This window comes from Perna viridis, chromosome 8 (genome assembly GCF_037379345.1).
Source record: "Perna viridis isolate PV_CMFRI_1.1 ecotype Kerala chromosome 8, ASM3737934v1, whole genome shotgun sequence".
Lineage (NCBI taxonomy): Eukaryota > Metazoa > Mollusca > Bivalvia > Mytilida > Mytilidae > Perna > Perna viridis.
In genome coordinates this window covers 21,654,661-21,660,651 of record NC_142452.1, presented here as the reverse complement: position 1 = coordinate 21,660,651, position 5,991 = coordinate 21,654,661, and positions in this window count along the sequence as shown.

Sequence of the window (5,991 nt, the reverse complement as noted above, 5' to 3'; positions counted from 1 at the left end):
TTTGACAGTTCTAACATAGTTTGGATTTTTCAGACCCTATACCCCGTGAGATATATATATATACGTTATAGTAATTATTACGAGTTATTACGAATCATTTCAGTAATTACATTTATTCCTAGTGTGTATAGTTAATACGTGTTATTCCTAAGTTGACCAGTAATTACAGGTAATTACTTAAATTAAAAGGCCAATTTACGCTTATTTACTGACTGAAAAAATCTTTTAACATACAACCAAAAAATAAAACAAACGTATTTTAAAACATTTATTATTGTAAAAAAATACTTTAAAAAGTGAATAATTTACAGAAAGAGCAACATGCAATTTTAAAATGTTACTGATTATGGCAATTGTTACTTCTATGACACTTTGTGACACCTTGAAATGCATAAACATAAGCCTTTAAACATTTGCAAGTTTAATTCACGCGATCAACATGTTTCACAGCTGCATTTCCCGGTGTAGTGTAGTTATGCTGCCACATGAATTCTAAATTCCATGCATTCATCGATACCATCTTCAGATAGTCCATTAAATCAAGAAACCGTAAACTTATTTCAGGTAAGTTGGACCAATGTAAGCCATTTTTGTAATGGGTTTGTACTGTTCAATGGTAGAATCAACTGCAAACACAAAGCACAGTATATTTCTAGGGTCGGCGCTTCTTCTGGCAATCGACTGGTTCCACTTTTAATCATATCTTCCACTTGTGTTGACTGTCTATTGTCACCAGCTTGTCTTTCCTTTTCAATTTGGTCTTTACATTGATGGAGTTCGCATGTTGTCCGGCGTAGTTGCCCGAAACACTCCATGACAAGAAGTACACTCGTGTTCCAAATCCATCCTCCACACACAGATCACTCAATCTCAATTTCCTCATATTTCATCGAATTTAATCCCGAAATCTTTAATGTTTGGGAAATTTTTTCATATAAGATTCGATGTAGAATAACATAAATGTAATGCCAAGAAATTCTCAAATCTATTTTAATAATTGTAAAATATATCATCATTATCATTGCTTTGCATTGCATTTACTTTTCCGAATAACCAATTTTAGGGCCGTTATAAAATACCGGAAGAGCTTAACCGTTTATGATCCGGAATGGTAGATTTAGTGCCGTCATCTAAATCACATATAATCTTTACATTGATAATTCAGCTGATATAGCTATGGTAGAACTAGCGTTGATCTTCCTTTGATAGTTCAAATGCTATATACGGGGCGCCGTGGCTTTGTACTCAAATTCAATTTTGTACAGACAAGTGAATTTTTTTCAACAAAAATAAGTCCAGCTTAACAATATTAATAACATACTACAAATTTTCAATTTTTTGTCACAAAAGTCAATTCTGTGTCCATAGGCCAATTTTGTGTCAAAAATTCATTTTTGTGTCATAAAATTTAATTTGGATATGCAAATACAATTCTCTCATCACTATTTTGTGAGAAGGTTTCTCATTGGATATAGTAACCGCGCGGTCTCACAAAATTGAATTTTACACAGAACTTACTTTTGTGATACAAACTTTGAATTTTGTCATTACAAAATGAAGTGATCATAAAACAAGTCTGTGTAATATAGTTTTGTACGCCAGATATGATTTTATTATGACGGAATCAAATTTTGTGTATACAAAATTGATTTTAATTACAAAAATATCATGTCATATTCGGCGCCCTGCAATATTGCTATGGTACACCTAGTGTAAATCTCCCTTTAATAGTTCAGTTGCTATTGCTGTGATACACTTAGTGTGAAACTCCATTTGATAGTTCAGTTGCTATTGCTATGGTAGACCTAATGTGAAACTCCATATGATAGTACAGTGCCTATTGCTATGGTACACCTAGTTTGAATCCAAATTTGATAGTTTAGTTGCTATTGCTGTGATACACCTAGTCTGAATCTCCATATGATAGTACAGTTGCTATTGATATGGCACACCTAGTGTGAATCTCCATTTTATAGTTGCTTTTGCTGTGGTAGACCTAGAGTGAATCTTATTTTCGATAATTCAACTGTTTTTGTCATGGCAGACCTAAGGTTGATTTTCGGTGTGATAATCCATCTGCTACTTTTGCTATGGCAGGCCAAGTGTTTATTTTCCCATAGATAGTTCAGTTGCTATTGCTATGGTAAAACTTTTTTTTATCGTTCTACTGACAGTTCTGCTACTTTTGCTATGGCAGACCTATACTCGGCGTCACATAAATAACATACTGTTAAAATTTGAATAAAAATATTTTCTACGACTTTATTGACACCAACCGTCGTTTAAATTGTCTTAAATGACTTGCTCATTCGTTTAGCCAAACAGCTTCTCAAAAACAAGTCGCTTATTAGCTTAAATCATGCGTAACAAATCCTTACGGGAAAATCCCATACTAATATCCGCCATGTTGGTTTTTACGGGACATCTTGTTTACAACGAAGTCCGTAAGTTCCCGTCGAACTCCGGTGACAATCGTCTGCTTGATCAACTTCTCGGTATTGTACGTTGTTCGCGTAAAATAAATCCGAGATATCCGAAATAACGCCGAAGTGCATTCTGGGTTCTTCGGTTTTTGGACAAACCATTTAAACGTAAACAACATCTCCTAGCAACCCGATCACTGTAAACATGGCCGACTTTTTACAATGTAAATATTGGCACCTAGAATTAAAATCTGACCGGAATTTAACGATTCAATGTTTAGGGAGAAGCCGTTTGGCTAAACGAATAAGCAAGTCATTTAAGACAATTTAAACGACGGTAGGTGTCAATAAAGTCGTAGAAAATATTTTTATTCAAATTTTAACAGTATGTTATTTATGTGACGCCGACTATAGTGTTAATCTTCCTACTGAAAGTTCAGCTACTTTTCCTGTGGCAGACCTAGTGTTAGTCTTCCTACTGACAGTTCAGTTGCTATTGCTATGGAAGACCTAGTGTTAATCTTCCTACTGAAAGTTCAGCTACTTTTGCAATGGCAGATCTAGTGTTAGTCTTCCTACTGAAAGTTCAGCCACTTTTTCTGTGGCAGACCTAGTGTTAGTCTTCCTACTGAAAGTTCAGTTGCTATTGCTATGGCAGACCTAGTGTTAATTTTCCTACTGAAAGTTCAGTTACTTTTGCTATGGCAGGCCTAGTGTTAATCTTCCTACTGAAAGTTCAGTTGCTTTTGCTATGGAAGATCTTGTGTTAATCTTCCTACTGAAAGTTCAGCTACTTTGCTATGGCAGATCTAGTGTTAGTCTTCCTACTGAAAGTTGAGCTACTTTTTCTGTGGCAGACCTAGTGTTAGTCTTCCTACTGAAAGTTCAGTTGCTATTGCTATGGCAGACCTAGTGTTAATTTTCCTACTGAAAGTTCAGTTACTTTTGCTATGGCAGGCCTAGTGTTAATTTTCCTACTGAAAGTTCAGTTGCTTTTGCTATGGCAGATCTAGTGTTAATCTTCCTACTGAAAGTTCAGTTGCTATTGCTATGGCAGACCTAGTGTACATTTTCCTACTGAAACTTCAGTTACTTTTGCTATGGCAGGCCTAGTGTTAATCTTCCTACTGAAAGTTTAGTTGCTATTGCTATGGCAGACCTAGTGTCAATTTTCCTACTGAAAGTTCAGTTACTTTTGCTATGGCAGGCCTAGTGTTAACTTCCTACTGAAAGTTCAGTTGCTTTTGCTATGGCAGATCTAGTGTTTATCTTCCTACTGAAAGTTAAGCTACTTTTTCTGTGGCAGACATAGTGTTAGTCTTCCTACTGAAAGTTCAGTTGCTATTGCTATGGCAGACCTAGTGTTAATTTTCCTACTGAAAGTTCAGTTACTCTTGCTATGGCAGGCCTAGTGTCAGTCTTCCTACTGAAAGTTGAGCTACTTTTTCTGTGGCAGACCTAGTGTTAATCTTCCTACTGAAAGTTCAGTTGCTATTGCTATGGCAGACCTAGTGTTAATTTTCCTACTGAAAGTTCAGTTACTTTTGCTATTGCAGGCCTAGTGTTAACTTCCTACTGAAAGTTCAGTTGCTTTTGCTATGGCAGACCTAGTGTTAATCTTCCTACTGAAAGTTCAGTTGCTTTTGCTATTGCAGGCCTAGTGTTAACTTCCTACTGAAAGTTCAGTTACTTTTGCTATGGCAGGCCTAGTGTTAGTTTTCCTACTGAAGGTTTAGCTATTTTTGCTATTGCAAACCTTTGCTGATATTGTTATGGTAGACTTGTGGTGATCTTCCTATTGACAGTGTAGCTGTCATAATTATGGTAGACAAATATTTGTCTATGGATAAAAAATGTAGCTGCTATCGTTAAGATAGACCTAGCATTATGCTAAGTCAGCCTGAAAATATTTCTATAATAGTATTACATAGCAAAGGACATATTGTTTGTAAGTCATTTTGGAACACATGTGCAGTTATGTGAATAAACCATACTAGATCATTATTCATTTTACGGTGTGACGTTACTCTTTGCGCCTGCAATGAAACTCACAAACATATCTTAATGATTAAATCAGAGAGGTAATATGCTTACTGGTTGGATAATAAAAACATCCATCATCTCATAAACCAAATTTTGTTAATATGACTAGCGTCATCATCTGTTTTTATCATTTATTCGTTACATTTGGATATTTAAATTGAATGATAAGGAATGACTGTTGTATTATTTGTGTTATTTATTGTGCACCATGAGATTGAGGTTATTTCTTCATAGACCGAAAAATAAAAAGTCATACCTAAAAACAAACAATGACAAGAAAAACAACTCCAACTTTACAAAAAAAAGTTTTCAGTATTCTTTAAAATAGCAATATATGTAACTTCCTTGACCTCATCCAATATGTGCTTCTTTTCAGGTTTTATCAAATCTATTGAATTCGTAAGTAAGTCCCTTCGCCTCAGGTTATAAATTTGGCAGTTGGTTGTTGTTTTTTTCCCCTTAGTTCATTGTTAGATATTTTGTTTGACCATCTTATGTTGTGGATCTTTCTGAGGCATTAATTGTCAAAGATTTGTAGAAAGTTGATAGATTCTGCATTTGTCCTCAAGGTTTTGGATCCATAAAGGAAAACAAATTTGACTTTGATATTAAATATCGTTATCTTTGTGCTAGTTCTTACAGCAATTCTCCAAGCTGGCGTTAGCATGGAAAATGCCTGCTGGTCTTTTTCTTGCATGTCATGTCCTCATCTGTGCCTCCTGATGTTCTGACAACCTCCTAAATAGGTAAAGTTTTGGACGTCGTCTATGAGGAGGTCGCCGATTTCAGTACGCGCTTTCTGGTTAATATTTAGTCTCATATATTTTGCTTCCTGTGGATTTATGTTTAGATTTGTTTATTTTGTCGTGTTTTCAGGACGGTTGATCTGACGTTGTGTATCTTGGAAGCAATAGAATAGTGTACAGATGTCATCAGCAGCCTCCATAGCTTACACCAGTTGTGACAGAGAATGGTTTGGTCATAGTTCAATTGTGTTTTACATGACAGGAAAATTGCTTTTGTTACTTTTATGTATTATTGTAGTTACTTTATATTCGTTGTTGTTTATGTCTGTTTTCCATGTCTGGTTTTTTCCCCTGGATAACATTCATTTGATTACCGCTATAACCTTGGTTCCCTTGATTTTTTGGTGATGTGATACATTGTATCAACTCCGAAAATAAAGGATACTAGATACCCTCATATCTTTATTTACACTTAGAAATCGATGGAAAGGGAAAAAATATTGACCAAACTAAACGACAAATGGGATGACTTTTAATACCGTATTGTCAACTTTCCTTTTCTGTATGGCAAAATCCTTTTATCACCTGCGTATTGAGTTTTCATATTCACAGGTTATGCCAGAGCTTGAAGTAACAACGCAGACTTTAAGTATCGCGCTAGATAATTAGGCTTTTGAAACAGGGTTAAGATGCTACAAGATAGAAGTCATCACTACAGAAGTTTTATGGTCGTCATCATGAACTTGTGGATCAATACGACGTACCCATCTGTACCATGA